The 20701-nt window shown below is 47.8% G+C and overlaps 1 protein-coding gene across 8 annotated transcripts in view; it reads left to right on the forward strand.

Moving 5' to 3' along the window:
• CHRDL1 (chordin like 1) overlaps positions 1-20701 on the forward strand; it is a 134067-nt gene that overhangs the window by 39631 nt on the left and 73735 nt on the right. The window lies entirely within an intron of this gene.

Raw genomic sequence — 20701 nt, forward strand, 5'->3', positions numbered from 1 at the left:
CCTCTGACCCTCCCCCCATTCCCACACTCTCTCCCTGTCTCTTTCTTTCTCAAATAAATAAATAAATACATAAATAGAAAAAAAATGTGATTTCCTATTAGCATGTTAAAAGCCCTTATGTCATGTAAGAACGAGACTTTTAGGAAAACTATGCCTTTGCTTCATAGTAGAGTAGAACCCCTCTATTTTTTTCAATGGACATTAAGCAAAGCTGGCCCCACACAAAGGTAAAGAAGGTGGCACTTCATCGAGGGATACTGAGAAGCCCCATTTGTCCCAAATAAATCTTTCATTTGTTTTCTATATTTAAGAAACCTCCACCATTGGGGCGCCTGGGTGGCTCAGTCAGTTAAGCGTCCTGGGATCCAGCCCTGCATCGGGCTCCCTGCTTCTCCCCCTCCTTCCCTCTTGTGCTCTCTCTCTCTCACTATCTCTGTCTCTCTCAAATAAATAAAATATTTAAAAAAGAGAAACCTCCACCATTACAGTCACTCTTCTGGGTTAAAACAGTGTTTTCCAAAGTTTGTTGCAAGGAACACAATTTTATGGGATGATAATAGAGTTTACTAAGGAAAACATTGATGTAGGCAGATAAACGAGAGTTTCTGGATTAGAGAAAGTTAAATAGCTTGCTTTTAATGCGGGACTTTTCAGAGCTTTAATATGTTAACATACATTATGAATCTCTAAGACAGGTGTATGGAATGTAATATTTTTCAAGTTTACTCAGCTGGTTTTTTTCTACGGCACTTTGAAGGATTAGTGCTTTTTTAGTATATGTTTTAAGAAGCCTTGGATTATGCCATTCAGTTTCCAGAAGGTATTTCTATTATAGCAATAAGTTATTAGTATATAGAGTATCTTAGTTTGGAGAAGTTCATTAGGGTATCAGGCCCTTTTAGAACAAGACCCCAAACTTAGTGTTACTCAAACTTTTGTGTGCAGAAGGACCACCTTGGGAGATTTGATAAAATGCAGACGCCCAGGCCTTACACTAAGAATTCGGAGTCATTTGAGCTGTAGGGGGTATTCTGCACTTTAATCAAGCGCCTCAGTTAATTCTGATGCAGTTGGACTGGGGACTGCATTTGGATCCCAGGGAAGATCTTGATAAAGGAGGTCAAGATCACTGCCTACAGAGAGCAGTGCTGGGCAGGATCTTGGAGGAGAGGACCCCGTGCCTATGCACAGGGCCAGGGGCCGAAAACAACATTGTTTCTCTGATAATGGGGAGCATAAGTACCCCAGAAATGTACTTTGCCTGAATGACACTTTCCCAGGATCAACCCTAAAGTTACACGTGCATACCGTTCTGTCTGGCCAGCCCCCCTGCTCTCCCAGAGCTCCCACCTAAAGCCTTCCTCTTCTGCCGCCTTCCACATTCAGAGCCCCTGGCTGTCCTGTCCAGAAAGAAGGACCCTCCGTGGGGAGCTCCCCCCCACCCCCGCCCATTGTCCATGACTTGTTGTTGGCAAGAAATGAATGGCATTTCTCGGAATTAGCCCAGGAATTTCTGCTGATAAACAAATGAAACTCTCAAAGGGAAAAGCAATCAACATAGTTTGAAATAAAATCAGTGTTTTCAAGCTTAGTCTGTTTTCAACTTCGTTTGAAATCAGAGTCACATCTAGGGTATTTTAAGAAAAGGCTTAGGAAAATGCCCTTTAGTGAGCGCTCTCCCTGGTGGTGGGGCTGACTATAAACAGGGCCTGCTTTCTGAGTAAGCAGAGCAGGTGATTATTACCTCAATTTCCTGATTCCCCGTCTCCTGTGATTCCAAGACCTGTCTGGCCAGCAGGGCGACAGCCTTTGCCTCTCCTTCCCCATTTCCCTGCCAAGGTGCCTGCCACCTAAAATGCTATCAGTATTACAACTTCATCTTCTCTAATTTTAAATTTTTTTAAAAAAAGATTTATTTATTTATTTTAGAGAGAGAGAGAAAGAGGCAGGGAGGGACAGAGGGAGAGAGAGAATCTTAAGCTGGCCGCACGCCCAGTGTGGAGCCTGACTTGGGGTTTGATCTCACAACCCCGAGATGATGACCTGGGCAGACACTTAATGGACTGAATCACCCAGGTGCTCTGTTTCATCTTCTTAATGCAGGCTTTGATTCCTGCTAAGTTTGTCTGTCTTTGAAAGTGGTGACTTAACTCTTGTAACCTTTTCAATTTCATCTGCACGGAGGATCTAGAGAGCAGAATTTGATGGTAGAGAGTGGGGGTGGGGGGATCCCGAGGCCACTAGCCTAGGTACCCAGAAGAGTTTTGGGGTGTGGAGGTCGAAGGGGTAGGCTAGAGAGTCAGGCTCTATGTTTTCCACAGTACTGCGGGGCGCCAGGCCTCTCTGTACTATCAAGCATAAGTTCTTTATTTGTGGCAGAGGACACAGTAGTTTCTAGGATAAGTTGCCAGCTCTCAAGTTTTTCACTTTGGGGTTGTTAATTTAAAACCAGTATGTTCTAGAAGTAACCAAATATCCTTGCTATCTGTTGCCTAGAGCCAAAGGGTTTCACTGCAGGGTTTTGGATGCAAAATAACTATAACCCAAAAGGTTTACCAGATTATTTGCAGCCACTAAGATAAATAACAGTCTTTATTAGAATGATTTTCATCTGATTTTTGTATTTAGAGTTTTACACCGTCAGCTATTCCCTAAAAGTGATTTTAGAAACTGGCAGACTTAGGGTGTCAGTTATTGAAATCCGTTCCAAATTCCACCTCCTCGCAGGACTCCATTTTTGGCCATCAGAATAGGCTATTGTATAAATGTCTTGATGCGTTGTCTCTTGTCTTTGCCACATATATGCTAAGACCCAGAGAGTGGGAGGTAGTTCAGGAGTGGATGTGTAGCTGCTGAAACCGTTTTTTGCGGGGGGTTGTACTCCCTGAACGGGAGAGAAGCTATTAAGTATATGTACTGTGTCTTTAAAGAAAGGGATAAATAAAATTGTGGGCAGGACAGGGAGGAAGAAAGTTGGTTGGATTTTTTTTTAATTGGAGAGAAAGGGTAAGACATCAAACTTGGGAGTAGAGGTTACTTTTAAAACATCAAGATAGGGTAAGTGTCCCTGCAAGCTTGATTTTTCTTTCCTTTAGCAAATTCCTGCAGCTCTGATTTTTTTTTTCACGTTCGCAAGATCATGCCCTCAGGGATCTAAGGCCAAATCAGAGTCCTGCACTTACAATCATACCTTTTGTGTGGCGTATTCCTTTATGATTCTAATAGGACAGAAATGGGAGTTGAGAGGGAGGGGCAGGGAAATTTGGCTTGCTTTCTTCCTTCTTTTTTCTTTGTTTCTCTTTCTCTCTCTTCCCTGCCTCTCTCCCTCCCTTCCTCCCTTTCTTCTTTTTTAATGTCTTTTTATTAAAAAATTTTTTTATTGGAGCCTGGATGACTCAGTCAGTTGAGCGACCAACTCCTGATTTTGGCTCAGGTCATGATCTCAGGGTCCTGGAAACGAGCCCTGTGTTGGGGTCTGCCTCTGCCCCCTTCCCCCACTCATGGTCTCTCTCTCTCTCTCTCTCTCTCAAAAATAAATAAATAAATCTTAAAGAAGTGGTTAAAGCAGTACATTTTTATGTGTATTCTACTACAATAAATTTTTTAAAAGGATTTATTTATTTGAGAGAGAGAGAGAACAAGCGGGGCGGGGGGAGGGGGCAGAGGCAAAGGGAGAGAATCTCAAGCAGACTCCCCGCTGAGTGTGGAGCCCACTGGGGGGCTCGATCTCAGGACCTTGAGATCACGACCTAAGCTGAAATCCAGAGTTGGATACTTGACCAAATGAGCCACCCAGGCGCCCCGACCATTTTAACCACTTTTAAGTGTACAGGTTTGTGGCATTATGTACATTTCTGTTGTTATGCAGTCATCACCCCCGTCCATCTCAGGGTTGTTTTCATCTTCCGGGACTGAAACTGTCCCCACGAACCAAATCTGCTCTTCCCCCTCCCTCAGCCCCTGGCAACCATCATTCTCCTCTCTGTCTCTATGAATTCAACTGCTCCAGGTACCTCTTGTAAGTGGAATCAGACAGTATATTTCCTCCTGGGACTGTCACCTGTCACTTAGGGCAGTGTCTTCAAGGTCCATCCATGTTTCGGTGTGTCTCCTCCTTTTCCAAATGGGGAAGTAGGCAGAGAAGAAATTTCAGAAGGGGCTGGTGGTACAGACGAGCAGCTGAAGTCAGGAGACAACCAAGAAGCATCTAGCAAATGTCAATTTTCAGAGTACTTTCCCTTGGCTGAGGAAGACTCCAGAGACCACACAGCCTTGAGCAATGACAGCCATGACAAGCGGGAACTGGCGGTAATGACTGTGTGAAGTCCTGGGGATTTGAAAGACAGACATATTCCTTATTAACGTTTCCTAGGGAACTTCAGAACGTGCTCTCTGTTAGCAGCTGGTGACCGGCAGCTTCTGTCATCTTTTGGAGAAATCCATAGGGGTAGGACTGTGCCCCCGTTTCTCTTTATCTGGAGAAGTGCTTTTCCGAAAGGACCTCCTCTGAGATTGCTCTCTGAGGGATATCACATCGCGAGCCCTTCAGTATGGTTTTATTGGAAAGATTATTGAAGGATCAGAGTATCAAACCTGAGAGAGAATGTTGGAGGAAAAGGGTAATTACTGAGCCGCGTGAGAGAAGGACTGAAGGGACTTCAACAATCTTCTGAAAGAGAAATGGGTCCTAGAGGATGCTTATCAGCTTTCTCCTTCCACCTCCAAAGATGGTGAGTGAGCAGAAGTGGGCTTCAGCACAGGAAAGTTATGTAGCAGGAAGCAGAGTTGACCAGGGAACAGTGGGAGCAAGGGCCAGGGACGCTGATGCCCCACAGTTGAAAATCTGCGTATAACTTTCGACTCTTCCCAAAATCTGAACTACAAATAGCTTACTGTTGACCGGAAGACTTACTGATACCATAAACAGTCAATTGATACATATTTGTGTGTTGCATGTATTATATACTGTATTCTTGCAATACACGAAGCTAGAGGAAAGAAAACGTTGGGTGGCTCAGTGGGTTAAGCGTCCAACTCTTGATCTCAGCTCAGGCCTTGATCCTAGGATTGTGAGTTCAAGCCCCACATTGGGCTCCATGCTGGGCATGAAGCCTACTTAAAAAAAAATCACAAGGAAGAGAAAATACATGCGTTGGTGCTGTACTGTATTTATCGGAAAAATATCTGCGTATAAGTGGACCTCATAGTTCAAACCAATGTTGTTCAAAGGTCAACTGTATTTCTAGGCATGGATCAGGGGAACAGAAATCATGAGCGAGAGAGTGGGAGCATGAGCAGGGGGGAGGTGCAGAGGGCAAGGGAGAAACAGACTCCCCCACTGAGCAGGGAGCCCGACCTGAGGCTCAATCTCAGGACCCCAGGACCATGACCTGAGCCAAAGGCAGAGGCTTAACTGACTGAGCCACCCAGGCGCCCCAAGAGCAGAAGTCTTTTAAAAGTCAACATAGTACAACTCATGGGGCGCCTGGGTGGCACAGTGGTTAAGCGCCTGCCTTCGGCTCAGGGCGTGATCCCGGCGTTGTGGGATCGAGCCCCACATCAGGCTCCTCCGCTATGAGCCTGCTTCTTCCTCTCCCACTCCCCCTGCTTGTGTTCCCTCTCTCGCTGGCTGTCTCTATCTCTGTCAAATAAATAAATAAAATCTTTAAAAAAAAAAAGTCAACATAGTACAGCTCAAACTTAACACGAGTAAAAGCCATACACGTGTACATACACTAGTGTATACAATGCATTTTGATTAATACGAAGTTCAAAGAGGCAAAATTAAACTATATTTTTTAAGGAGGTACATACATGTGATAAAACTACAATGAATAACAAGGCAATGATTGTCCCAAAAGTCAGGATTGTGGTTACTGCCGGTGGGGAGAGAACGGGCCTTCTAGGGTGTTGACAGTACTGTCTTTCTTGACCTGCTCGGTAGCAACAGGGGTGTTTGCTTTATAACCATCAATTCAGCTGTATGCTTATGTTTTAGAGACATAAGTTATATTTCCCGGCATCATGTATTTTTAAACAACACTACATTTTCATTTGTTTTTGGATGATTATGATTGGAGGCAAATGGTGACCCGAAAACCTTTAAATGTTACAGTTAAGCATAGGATTGTGTTTATGTATACGGCTGTTGGGGACCTGTGATTTTTGTTTAATTGTTTGCATTATTTTGATCTCCTTGGTGTTTGGTTTGGTTTCCTTTGGTCCAGTCTGGTCATTTTCTTTTCTTTTTCTTCCCCCACCTGCCAACAAAGCAGATCAGTACCAAAGACTGAATGAAGGGTGTGCCCTCTGTCCTCTGGGTATGCTGTTGGAATTAATCAGAAGGCATTTGGGGGCATTTGGGATGTTGTCCTCTGAACCACATAGTGCAGCGGTATGGGGGCATCTAGGTGAAACTTTCCGGCTTCAGGTCTGTGTCACTGACCAGAGGGCCCATTTGGCTTTCAGAATCAGGACCACATTCGGGAAGGAGGGAGAGCTTTGGTTCTGTGGGGTCCACATCCCCTCCCCACCCCACCCCCCACCCCGTGAGGCTGTATTGTGCTATCCATGGAGGAGAGGAAGGCATGGGGCCAGAAAGGAGATGGGGTCTTACTCTGCTTTTCCCCCAGTTCACTGTGGAACGTGCACGGATCTGGCTGGCTTCTTGGTGCCCATTTCCTCAACTTGTAAAATGAGAGTGATAATTCCTCCCTTCCACTAAGGTTCACATTGACAGTGAAAACAAAGTTGATGTGGGAAATTGCTTTGGAAAGTATAAAGAGGTGTATATCTAAGCAAGGAGGTATCGGGCAGGGAAAAGAAGGAATCTGAACCCCAAGTCCCCAGATTGCCTCATGAATAGGGAATGGGCAAAGCCTGAAACTCAGGCATTTTGGTACGTGTTCCCATAGATCCCAGTGACAGCAGCCCCATAAACAGGCACTGCCTATATGTCTCCAGCCTTAGGGAAAAGTTGTGTGGCGGGGGGGGGGGNNNNAAGGAAACAGGTGACAGGTTTAATGAGTGTCAGGCAGAAGGTGTAAAATAAATGGCATCATCTCTGCCTTTTTTTTAAAATTATTTATTTATTTGAAAGAGGGCTCGGGTGGGGGGAGGGGCAGAGAGAAAGTGGGAGAATCCTCAAGCCCCAGCTTGGGGCACGATCCCAGCACCCTGGGATCACAGCTGGAACAGAAATCCAGAGTTGGCTGCTTAACCGACTGAGCCACCCAGGCACCGCTCTGCCTTTCCTTTCTATTTCCTTCTGATTCGATTTTCAGAGGTGCCCCAGGTGAGCGTGCTGCTCAGTAATGCTGATGTTCCCACAGCATAGTGAGGACACGGGGTCATACGCAGAATGCATTGGGAGACAAGGTAACAATCTCTGGGTTGCCGTGAAAACTTGACTAGGTTTGTTTTTGTTGGTTATTTTTTTCCCTTTTGGCTAGGCCTGCCCCTGCCTGCTGCCTCCAGTCATAAAAAGCGTTGAGCAGGATTCTTCGCTCTGTACTGTCGAGTGCTGATCAGGCTGCCATAATTCCTGCAAATAAGCCAGGAGTCCTCCAGTCCCCACTCTCTTGTGAATTCATGTTCTGGCTCGAGCACAGCATGACCCTGTTGCAGGGGGCCTCTCGGACCACCAGGATCAGGGAAAAGAGCTATTGCCATAATGTCACTTTCCAACCCAGGAGGGTCAGCGTCTCCCCACCCTTCTCCCAGGGCTTTGGAAGTCTTGGGGAACTATTTTGGTCATGACAGTGATTGGGGAACATCCTTGGAATTTAGTAGGCAGGAACCAGGGGTGCTAAATGTTCCACAGTGAGTAGGAACACGTTGCAGCAAAGACGTGTCCCATCTGAATTCCAGTGGTGACCCTATTGAGAGACACTGGACAGCAGCCTTATTCAGAGAAGCCCAGGGAAGGGCATCTCCTCCCAACCAGAAGCTGGTGGTTCGTGTCCACTCACTCACTCGTTCGTTCCTTTCACAAACGTTTACTGAGTACAGGCTTTGGGCCGGGTCCCATGAATGGTGCTGACGTTTCAGTCCCTCCCTCAGTTGGGGAGACAGGCCTAAGGAGGTCACTACAACACAATGTGATGAGTACTTCGGGAGAGGTGTGGACAGGGCTGGGCAGGCAGAGAGGGGAGGAAGAGAGACACTCTCCAAGAGCCAGGAGGCAGGCTCCTCAGAGAGAAGTCAGTACTCAAGCTCAGTTCTGACAGACGAATGGAGCTCATCCAGATGGAGGAGGAGGATGGGGAGGGCCCATTGCGAAGGCACATGTGGGACGGGGCCTGGAGTGGGTGTGGGCCATGAGGGAGGGAGGAGGCTTGAAAGGTCAGGTTGGTGGGGACCCCGTCTCAAAGGGCCTCGCATGTCCTAGAGTTAGACATTAGTTTGTAGAGCCAGCCCGCTGCAAACATCGGGGGTAGGTGAAGTTTGTCTTTAGTGCCCCCAGACATCTTTTTGCACCTCCTTTCCTCCCCCTCAGTTCCACCACATCCTCCTGTCTGTCCCCACCCCTTGGCTGTCATACAGCTCAGACAGTCACTAACACCTGAGGAGAGCGTGGCTGGGTGACCCCTTCCAGGGGCGGTCACCCTGCAGCAGCAGAGAGGCCCGCATGTCACTGAGAGAACTCTCAACACACAGAATTCTAAATGTCAGTGAGAGAGACTTCTGGGAAGAAGACTTTGAAGAATGAAGCGCTGAGGAGAAAGCGCAGGGGGCCTTCACCCAGCGGACACAGCTTGTTGCGAGTGTGAGAGCAGGTGAGATTGTGTGTGTGTGAGCAGGGGTGAGGGGGGATAGTCACAGTTCCCACCTCGGAGGCCCGCCGGCAAGGATGAAGTGAATTAACACAGGGAAGGGCCTTAGCCCTGGAACAGGCCCATAGCCCGCTCTCAACCAGGGCAAGCTCCTCTTACCACTTCCGAGTGCAGGGCCCCACCGTTCAGGCTGGGCAGGTGAGAACGTGCCGGCCAGGATGGAGAGGAGGACTTGAGGCGAGGGCTTAGTGGCTCTACCCGGCCAGTTCCAGATCTGCGCCTTAGCCAGGCCGCGTCCTGGTCCCGGGGACAGTGTAACTGCTCGGGATGTGGCTTATCAAAATGTAAATTTTCTCCAGCAGAGCCATGGCGTTATTCTGTGTATGTTCGGGTTTACCTTCGTCACCTCCCCCCTTTGCACACGCGGGTGGGAAGCTGTCGTTTCACAGATGGGGCAGACCTGACTTGGCGGCGCAGGTCCGCGGTCTGTCCTCCCCTGTGGGAACACAAAATGGGAGAACCACAGCACTTAGGGCCGGAGCCAGGGAGATGCATTAGAAAGAAATGAACTTGGGAGGGGCTGGATGAAGGAACAAAAGTCTTAGCTGGAGAAGGGAAGCAGCAAAAGGGGGGAAAAACTGGGAGAGGATACATAAAGATCATCCAGCTGCCCCCAAACTGAACTTACAATGTTTTCTGTGTTCCCTTTGGAGGGCGGGCTGGCCTGTCCAGCATTCAGTGGAAACTTGTTGATTGACACTCCGTTGGGCACAAGTTCAATGTGAGTGTGCCTTTAGCTATTTATTTGGTTTTTAAAAATTGCACCCTTTGCAGTTAAGACTGTTCTGTTTTCTCCTGGCACCCAGGCGCAGCGAATTTGATTGTGAAAATAGCAGCCGTTCCCATTATCCGTGTGAGGACGCTGTGCTCCCTGCCCCCCTTCAGAGGAATGGGGCATGAGGCTGTGGGACAGAAGTTAAATTCCCCTCTCCCCACCAAGAGAAGTGGAGGCTCCTCCCCTGAGTCAGAGGTTTGCCAAAGCGCCCTCCCTCGGCAAGCCTCCAAGTCGGCCCACCCCGCCTCCCTCATCCCTGCTCACACACACATGACCCTCACAAACACAGTCTCACCACCCTCGCACTCACACCCACACCCATCCCATGAGCTAGAGGAACCCTGGGGAGCCCTCGTGCCTGTCTTGCTCTTCTTTTGTTTTGCTTTCCTTCATTTGCTTTGTTTTGATTTGAAATCAGTCTTTGGGATGACACGGGATCATTTTTTTTTCATGTTATTAGTAGTGCTGCGGAGGGAGGAAGTAAGGACTGCATCCTCCATCCTAGCCATGCCCGCTTCTCCCAGATAATAAACACAGAGCTGACGGACCAATCAGACTGGTCCTTGTCAGGCTTCGCAGCCCATACCTCTTGGGCCCAGAGCCCAGGGAGCTCTAAGAGACGCACGCGTTGTTGGATTCTCTAGATTATTCACAGGTCTGTTCGAAAGGGAATTTTTCATGAGAGGACTGGATGGCTATTGGCTTTCCTAAAGGCCCGGGGAAAAGATCAAAGGAGCCGAGTCGGGGGAGGAAGCGTGGAGCAGCTGAGCTCTCTGAGGGAGGCACTAATGGGGGCCAGAGCGCAGCCCCGCCCTCTGGGAACAGCAGCCTGGGTCACAGCTGGACAGCCACGATGGCCCGGACTTGGACGGCATGGAGGGGAAGGTCTGTGTTCTCCGGTTATGTCTGGCACGAGGTTGTCTGTCCCGGTGCTGTGCAGTAGAACTTCTTAGACGCTGGAGCTCACTCTGCATCGGCACTGACCAGGATGGCAGCCACTAGGTCACGCGGCCATGGGGCTCTTGAAACGGGACTGCTGTGACTGAGCAGCTGCGCTGAAAAGTTTCCTTCGTGTTGGTTCGTTTGAAAAGTACACAGACACACGGAATGAGCGCCTGCTGTCGTGGGTAGCTGGCTCTGAATCGTTCGTTGGATCCTTTCCTGTTGCACTGAATTTTAATTTTGTCCCTTCTACCCATCAGCTCAGGGTCTTGCAATTAGGTCATAAACCTCTTGAGGACAGGAACAGATATATCCTACAACCACAGAAAGTCATGTCTTGAAGCTTTTTTCTTTTTGGTCCAGCCCCCTCCCCTCACATTTGTCAAATGGAGAGTTGGAGAAAGACTCTATGATTTACCTGAAACAGCATAGGTTCTAAGTGGCTGAGCCTGGAATGTGGGGTTCCCTGCCTCCTGGACTGTTCTTCTGCCCCATCTCCCTTGCAGATGAGTTTCAGAAAGAGGAAATATCACCTCTTCCTTGCCACTCTCTTCACTGTTGGTGACTGAAATTAATGCCCTGATATTTGGACATAATTTGGATCCCAAGTCTGTCTTTATCTTCTCATGTGCCAAGGCACAATGTAGGCTCTGGACGAATCAGATGTTTGTGGAACGAATTAATTCTCTAGGCCTTCCTGGTGTCTGTTCTTTTTTAGGTTATATTTTCCAAGAAAATCTGTTTCTGTCTCCTTCAGTGTGTTTGAGTCGGCTAGTGCTCGTGCTGTCTTAGCCCAGGGAGTCGGGGCCTCTGCTGTGCGGACGTGGCCATGGCCCACGCAGGTACTCGCTTATAGACCAGAGAACCTTCGGAAGCTGCCTGGCAGGCCAATGAAAATGCTGTAGCGCTTTGCCCTCTGGGTCCTGTCTGCATTCCGAATTCTCTAGACTGGATGGTAACCAGGAACATCAGACATAACTCTCTCTCCCTTCTCCACTTTTCTCTGGCAAAACACAATCACCCAGAACTCTAGGTATCACCAGCAGGACTTGGGAACCATATCTTACTGGTCACCTTAGAAATTGAGAGGAAACAGCCAGTCCACAGTGCTGGCTTTAGAATCGATAGCTACAAGACCATTCCACTCAGAGGTCCAAGAAAAGTTTGCATTTTCCTCTGTTTCCCACCCCAGGCCTTTGTCCCCAACCCAGAGCCAACCAACAGTAACTCAGAAATAGCTGAATTGAAGCAAAACCTGGTAATAGCCACCAATGGCTGAGTCGTAGCCAAGCAGCTGGCTCCCCAGGCGGCCCTGCCAAGAGCCAGGCTGAAGAGAGGGAGCAAATGGGCTGCAGCCCATCTGCAGTGGAATGGCCGGCTCGTTTGTTGGTACCACCTAATGCAGGAGCGATCTGGTACTGAGATAGAAGCCTTCCAGGGACCCGCCCAGCCCTAAAAATCTTAAGCCCAAGTATAGTCATTGGATGCCAAGGACACTGGAGAAAATCTTTGGAGCACGTAGAAAGGCCAAGCCAATTGGAGTGCCTGCTAAGCCAGTCCAGGATTCCTAGCATTCCAGCCACGCCATCTACACCCCCACCCCCAGAGGGCAGCCAGTGGCCACGGCGGAGGCTAACGTCCATCCAGCAGGCTGAGACCCTCAGCGGACCCTCCGAAAGCCGGCTCCCTTGCTTAGGGTCGGCCTGCTTGCTCTGGGCTGAGTTCAGGGAGGTGGATGGACAGTACCGCCCAGTTTAGCTTAAGAATCTCATTTGCCATGGAATCTCCAGGCAGTGAATCATTTCGAGCAAGCACTTAAGCAACTTTCCACTGAGTCATCCTGAGGACTGTCAGGTTCACTAATCCTGACATATACTGTGTATATCCTTTGTTCAGATCCTGTCCCCATCCTGATACTGGGAGAGAGGGGTTGGTAAACAACAGACCTTTAAAGATGTGCTCATTGGAACTCATTGGTGGCAGGGCTCCCCTGCCTATCTCCAAAAAGGCTTGAAGCACCGAATAAAGTCCTGCTAGGACCGACTCTTGATCAGTGTATGCCCTTGGCTACCAAGCTACCAGGAGTGTGTACTCTTTACTCTGAGTGGCAGTGCGTGTTGGATTTCTTTTCCAGACACTCCATGGATCTCTTTCCACTTGGCTTCTTCTAGACTAGGGGTCAGGAATTTTCTTTTTTCTGTAAAGGTCCAGGGAGTAAATATTTCAGGCTTTGCAGGCCAAACGGTCTCTGCTGCAACAACTCTTCCATTGTGGTGTTGAAAAGAGCCACAGACAAGATGTAAATGAGCAGTCATGTCTGCGTTCCAATAAAACTTTATTTACAAAAACAAACTGCAGGTCGGATTTGGCCCATGACCCATCTTCTAAACATAACGGGCCAAGTCAAATTAATAGGTGAGACCTGTTAGAATGTTTCTGAGCATCAATTTAAGGAAGGCACGACCCTTACCCTCAATTCATTTGCGGGGAAGAGATGTAAAAATTGTGGGAGTATTTTTCATCTTTCCGATTTTGAATATGAAAGCCCATTCTTCATCAAATGTTGGATACCCTATAATGATCAGAATAGGCTACACGATGATGCAGTCACTACCTACAAATCCCAGTGGCTTCAAACAAAGATTTATTCCTTACTCATGCTACATGTGCTCCTCAGATTGGCACATGTCTTTCTCATCCGGGGACCCTGGGCTGATTGAACATTGCCATCTGGAATTTAGTTCCAGTGGCATGGGAAGGGAACATAGCAAATTTGGCCCTGGCCCTTAAAGACTTCTACCCATAAGTGACACAGATTACCTTTGCTCATGTATCCCTGGCCAAAGCAAGTCACATGGCCATGTTTTGACTTTCAGGGGACAGGGAAGCGTAATGCTATCATGTGTCTGAAGGGAGCAGAACAAGAATATTGATGAATAGCCCTAATGACTATCACACAATCTAAGAACTTTTTTTTTTTTCAGGTTTCTTCTTCATATCCGTTCTTGCCCAGCCCTTAGATTATCTGGCCGGTTTGCCCCTTTGCCCAACCCTGTCTGGCTTTCTTCCATCCTGCTGGTCATTGACATTGACACATGAGGGATAGCTTAGGAACTAAAAGCATTGTGACAGTACTTATTCCTTAAAATGCTATGTTGACTGTCCACGAACATAAAGTCAGGCCTTCGAGCCAGAGGCTACATGCCATTGGATCCAAGCATTGATTGCCACTGGGCAGCAGGCCTGAGAACAGTTGGACTCCCCGTGCCTCTGGGTTTGATTTTACTTTGGTTTGCTTTTAATGGGAATTTGAATCAGAGGGGAAGTTCGAAGCATATTGACTCTAGGCGGTTCCTGCCCTCAGAGCTCTGGAGGGCAGCTGTTCGAGATGGAAGTGGGAGATAAAAAATGAATAATAGAAAGTGATATTAATGCAATATTACAGGCTAAAGTGAAACTTATGGCCCATGATATTCATGAGGACGAAAGAATTAGTCAGGGTAAGCTAATTGCTCTCAAATCCCCATACCTCAGTGGCTAAACACCTTGGAGGTGGGAGGCTGTGGGGAGGGAGGGCTCTGCTCCATGTAGTCATTCGGGGGTCCAGGCCCTTTTCAGGGTAGTGGCCTTGCCATCCTCTAGGGCCTTGGAGTCCTCCATGGGGTCGTCCACATGTGGCCCTCAGTCTAGGGAAAAGAAAGGAGGGTTGTGAATTAGGTCTTGCAGGTCAGGCTTCAAAGACGTGTATGTCACTTTTCACCACATTCCGTTGACTAGAGCACATTCCAATAGCCTCACCTACCCCCACACGAGGCTGCAATGTGCAGTGTAGCCGGGTGCTGGGAGCAGGGGTGGGGTGGAGAGGAAGAAAGTGGGTTTGATGAGCATACAGCATTGTATATACTACTGTATACTCATCTTAAGCAAGGGTGACTTTTCCTAGGAAGGGTCGAGCTGCCAAGTCTCCGACTGAAGTCTTTCCCAACATCCTCTCAATATTGAAATGTTTGCCATTCACAGAGCATCGTAGGCTTTGGTGGAGTGAGAGACTAGCCTTGCCCTCAGAGAACTTGTATTATAAATAAAGGTAAAGGCAAGCCCCCCAAAACCCACATTTTGCACTGTACTTCACATGGCCTTGACTCATAGGTGAAGGCAGTTATATTCTTGCTGGTGCAGAGGATTGGAATGTGTGTCCTAGTAGAAGAAAAGTAAAAAAAAAGATGACATTCAATGAAATGATGATCAGTGACCTGGGGCAACTCCTTCTGAATCCTAGACTGGTCATAAATCACTGTAAGAAACTAAAAGGCAGGCATTAAAAGGGGAACTTTTTGCTGTGGCTACCAGGGTACTCAATCCTTTCATGCTCACATTCAAAATTAACTCTATGGGTTGGTGTTTCTTTGTTTTTAAGATGTTTTAAATTTATTTGAAAGAGAACACAAACGGGGAGGGCCAGAGGGAGAGGGAGAAGCAGATTCCCCACTGAGCAGGGAGCCTGAAGACTCGGAGCTCCATCCCAAGAACCTGAGATCACAACCTGAGCTGAAGGCAGATGCTTAACTGACTGAGCCACCCAGGCTCCCCTGATTGATATTTCTTATAGCTATTTCTTGGTTCATGTTTTTTCTATTTGAGTTTTTAACTACTTCATGGTATATGCCTTTTCTTATAGAAAGAAAGAGGTAAAGGTATTTTTTTCTCATTTTATTTAATGCTGAGTTTGAAGATTAATATTTGTGAAAGAGATTTTTGGTGTGTATCGCGGCCTCTGAGCAGTTGATTTTACATGGTGTAGTTTTAGAGAAGAACCTCAGGTCAAAGAAAGGCTCAGCTCTCTAAGCCAAAGGAGAACATCACTCCTTCGAGGGCAGCTAGAGCTTTTGTGTCCAACCCACAGCTATTGGACAGAACAGAGAAAGCCCTTTCAAGTTCCTTTTCTCCCTGGCTTTATATTGAATATTTATGGGTCAGATCATTTGTTTTTATGACTTCCTCTAGTCCAGAGTTTCTCAACCTCTTTGGGGGCCAGGGAATTCTTTGTTGTCAGCCGTCCTGTGTACTGGACGATGGTTAGCGGCATCCCTGACCTCTACCCACTAGAAGCTAGTAGCACCCTCCCCAGTTATGACAACAAAAAATGTCTCCAGACACTGCCAGATGTCCTCTGGGAGAAACATTGCCCTCGGCTAAGAACCATTGCCGTAGTCTGAAAGTATTTGTGATCTTGCACGGATACTCTCACTTCCCCCAGGATCCTGGTCTTTAATTAAATGTATTTTGCCATTTCTCATAGAGAGGGCAATTGGAGACAAAGGCTAGGGGTGGCACAGAGCACAGTTCTAAGATTGCCTGTGTTTCTACTCCCACGGGGTCTCTGGTGTGGAAGTAACATCATGTGCATATGTCCAAAACGGAGAAGAAAAAAGCCTTCTCAATCCTCATGAACCTGTGAGAAGCTGACTCCATTTCTAGGGTATTATTGAAAGTTCGGAAGAAAATGGATTCTAGAACCTGAAGCCCTAAAGCAGTGCCTCTCCAACTTTCATATGCCTGCAAATCACTGGGACTCTTGTTGAAACACAAGTGCAGAGTTGGTAGGGCTGGGTGGGGGTCTGAGATTCTGCATTTTCAATGGACTCGCCGGTGACCCTAATGCTGCTGGTCCCCCTTCCACACTTTGAGTAGAGGGTGGGTGGCCTCTGAGAAGCAGAGCTAGCTACCGATGCCATTTTCTGGTTCTGTAGAGGGAACCATTCTGTTCCTAGATTATTTCATTGGCCGGGTAACTAAGAAGGTAGTCAATCTGCAGTTTTTAAAGGTCCCCTCTTTCTACCACTCTTAAGAAAGCACAGCCTAGGGTTGTTGCCTTCCTCACCCACTTCTGCACACTGGCCCTAACCCTTTGAGGTTCATTGGAGGTGAGGTGGTCACGTGCTCCCTTTTGATCCTTTTATTTTATTAGACCTCCTCTGGGCCAGAGAGACAGAGAGTGTGAGCGCCGTCCAGAGCGAGGCAGGGGGTCCTTTTCAGAGAGGGGAACTTAGGAAAAGCAATTCGAGCGTCAGACATCAGACAGGATTTTGGGTCGGTGGCTATTTTAGCCAAGCTGTGCCTTCAAATAATGCGGTATTGCTCTTGAGAGCGATAGAGTGTAGTTCCGCTTCCGGGGCCAGACACCACCTTGCTTCCGGTTTCAGTTCGATCACTTCCTTACTTTAGCGTCCTCACCTATCAAGGGAGATAATAACACCACGTACCTCCTGGGGTGTCATTCCCGAGAACAGAGCTAATGCTCAACATAGCATATGGTATGAACACGGAGCCTGCTCAGGGGAAGCACGAGTCAGTAAATAACGGTTGCTAATGATACTGATGCTGTCGCCGTAGCTATCGGAACCGTGGCTGGCAGATCTGTTTCCACCTCTGAAGTGTCTGCACATACCACACTCCCATCGGTGACATCTGTCATGACGCTCAGTGGTTCCCAAGTGGGGCCGGGCCAGGGTGTGAACCTTGAAACTGCTCCCGCCAGAGAAACGGGTCCTCTTGAGAATGAAGGGACCCCCCCCCTTTTGAGAATCACTGGCCCAAAGCAATGATTGAACCTCGTATTAGATTTCCAGTCCTGGTAAATCCAAAGATGGCAGCAAACCTCACCTACCTGTTTAATCTCTGTCCCCCTACAACCGCCGTTGCCCATAATCACTTCACTCAAAAAATGGGGGGGTGGGGAGGGGCCGTCCCATGGGCATCTGGCTGCCAAAAGAAGAATCCCAGTTTCCAACTGGAAATTTGCAAGGAATCTTTGGCATTTCTTGACCATTCATGCCTCCATTTCCTGAGGAAGGGTCATCATCCCGCGGCAAGCAGGGATGCAGTTCTTTTGAATCTGGGTTCCCTAAACACTTCCTTTTCATTCCCCCTATTGTACACTCTTACCCATGTTACCCTTGGCTCAGCAGAGGCTTCGGCTTCGGCTTCCATACTTGAAGGGTCTCCTACGAGGGGGAAACACGATACCCTCTCTTTTCCTCCGGTAGTTCCATGACAAGGCAGATGAATTGCCTCTTTTGGTCTCCAGGAAGAGGTAGACTGACTTCCTCACAGCACTCTGACTTGGTCCAGCAACGTGGAACCTTCGTCTGCCACCGCCTTCCCTCAGCCTCTGCCAATGGCCTCCAGGGACCACTTTCTGAAGCCTACCACTAACACTTTTCCAAACACAACAAAACGCGTGTTTGGGGATACGTTTTCTCAATTAATCCTCAAGTACTGAATGCCTCTTTTCTTCCTTGAGTATGTAATGTGATAACAATGGGTCCTTTCTCTAGCCTCCTGACAGGTCCTGCCTCCCACCCCACCGTCTCTCCTCCAGTCATCCTAGACCGGCCTCTCAGAAATATTCATCTCACCAAATAACTTCATTGCTGAAATCACTTCACTGGCTTCTCCTCCGCTACAGGAAAAATCCAAACTCCTGGACTTGACTTCTTTCCTCCCTTGTGCCTGATGTCACTGGGCCATTGTCGCTAGTGCCAAACTGTATGGTTCAAGTTAACAGTATATCATTGGGGGGTGTTTTCTCTTGTTTTACAGGGCTCGCTAATGAAAGAAAGGAAGAAAAGGAAAGGAAAAAGAAAAGGCTCAAGAAATGCTACACAGCTATCTAGGGAGAAACGGCTTAGGTCTTAGCAGAAGGTTGAGTGACTGAGGGTGGGAGCAGGGTCCTGAATTCAGTAGTGTCCACGAGATGGCAGATATCCAGATCCTCAAAATAACTAGTTATGAGTCTTCCCAGGGTGTTCATAGCTGTTCCATCGATGAAAAAAAAAAGTGCAGTGTTTCAGTAAAATCAGTCAAAGAAAATGCCGGGTTGTAGTGAAACAGGGTCCTTTACTATGGGACTTTGGATTTCCTTTAACGCGCTGAAAGGGATATTGTGAGCGTAGACTCTGGATCTTTTCCCAACTTTATTTGAAGCACAGAATTTTGTTTGCACAGAGCATCTTGCGGCCTAGTAGTGCTCTGCAGAGCGGACTTGGGAAATGCTGGTGTAGGCAATACAAAGGAATGCTTGACTACACTCCCCACTGTCTCAGCCAGATGCCTCACATTGTTTCTGTAAATGCTGCTTGAGGGTAGTGACTAATTTGTCCATTTCAAAGGGTCATTGACCTTCAAAAAAAAAAAGCCTAATTCCCAAAGGATTAGAACTAATGGAGTAATAGTAGAACTCATCCTTAATTTATTTAGGGAAAGGGGGGGACGGCAGTGAGTGACATGTTACCACAAAACCTGTCGTTAGCAATTAGGTGTCACGCAGTATAGTTGATGTCGCGTTTCCATTTCAACTAGGAGTCCATTTGTTACACCATTGGATGATTAGAAAAAAAGTTTTTAAAGATTTTATTTATTTATTTGACACAGAGAGAGAGACAGCCAGCGAGAGAGAGAACACAAGCAGGGGGAGTGGGAGAGGAAGAAGCAGGGAGCCTGATGCGGGGCTCGATCCCAGGACTCTGGGATCACGCCCTGAGCTGAAGGCAGATGCTTAACGACTGAGCCACCCAGGCGCCCCTAGAAAATTTTTTAAAGATCCATAGTGGAGTAGCATAGGAAGAAGAGCAACCTATTAGAGCCACTGAAGAAGGGGGTTCTTGTTGTTGGGGTACTAATATAAGTTCAGATGAAGACTTGGGATTTGGGACTTGGCCCTCCGAAAACAGAAGGATTTGTTTTCTCTTTTCCCCAGTTGTTGGACTAGATTTTAGTGGGCTTCCCTAGCCCTCACGTTTTGCAGCTCTAGGTAAAATGAAGCCCAAGTCCTTGCTTTGGCATGACTTAACAGGGTTCCCTTGGCAGCTCTGGGCCTCATCGGCATCTTCCAAGAGAGGAGGCCATTTCCACTTTCCTCGTGGTGATATACAAGGGAAACTTCTAGAAGGCTGATGTAACAAGACTGGAATGGTCCACGAGCTGAATAATGGAGCTGATGATGAAGCTGTTCAGTAAAGTGGAAGAAGACATTTTGACGTGACAGAACTTAGAGGTTCCCTCTAAAGATTGGATTATGGGACGCTTTCCGCAGTACACAGAAAGCTGAAAATGATCATGCGGGGCTCTGGAACCCTAGAACGTGGACTGAATTGCCAGCAGCGTTCCTGTGCTGCTAAGGTGAAACCCACAGGCCCTTCCCTTTATCTTAAACTAGCGGAGGCACCTCTTTGGGGTCAGGGAACATTTTGAGAAGCTGATGGAACCCATGGACCCTCTTCTCGGAAGAACACACATACCCTCATACACTCAAAATTCTCTAACTCGCTTCAGAATCCCTTTCAAGAGTCATGCTTCCAGCTCTCCAGCTCTCTGGGACTTAAATGAAGAACAGCCTTGCCCCTGGTTGGGCACCTATATGTCTTAACGGAATTAATAACAGACTCACAACCTGTGAGCTTTACTACTATGTGAACGTTTGCTCCTCTGTTCCAGGGCTGGAGCCAGCAGAAGATAGAGAAGTCAAGACGTAAGCCTTGCCTCCTTTATCCTTGTTGATCACTTAGCCGACAGTACACTCGTGATCAGGCCTTACACTGTAGGATACAGACAAACAGACCATTAGAGCCGCTACAGGAAATCAGAGCGTGCGGGATGGACAGTGAGGGCTGGATAAAATATGAGGAAGCAAAGGGTAGTCTGTGGGGGTAGTTGGGTCTAGCGTGAGCCAGTGCAGAGTTGCCAAGGAGCCCAGGGGGGCCAAGGACCAGCTGGTCGGAAGGAGAGCATTCTTGAGCCAAGGGGATGGATCTTTGAGATGTGTTTCATTACCCTGGCTGGGCCATGCCATGAGGCTGCTCCCCGCCTAGAGCTTCAAGCCTTGGACACTGGTCCACAGGCAGGTGACCGACACCACCAGGCTAGACTTGCTTTCTAAAAGGCAGCAAATGACACACCCAGGGGCCTTTTTGGAGTTGGCCAAACCATTATGAGATGGAGTAAGCCCTGGACCCTGGACCACGGGACCCGACTCAGGGATAATTCTTTTTGCCTTCAGGTGAAATGCACTTGGTAAGCTGGAGATAATCCTAATCGATGGGCTGTGTTGGGTATAGCTTCTTGTCTCCCCGAGCCTTTAAAAAAAAAAAAA

The sequence above is a fragment of the Ursus maritimus genome (genome assembly GCF_017311325.1).
Source record: "Ursus maritimus isolate PB19 chromosome X unlocalized genomic scaffold, ASM1731132v1 scaffold_X1, whole genome shotgun sequence".
Taxonomy (NCBI): domain Eukaryota; kingdom Metazoa; phylum Chordata; class Mammalia; order Carnivora; family Ursidae; genus Ursus; species Ursus maritimus.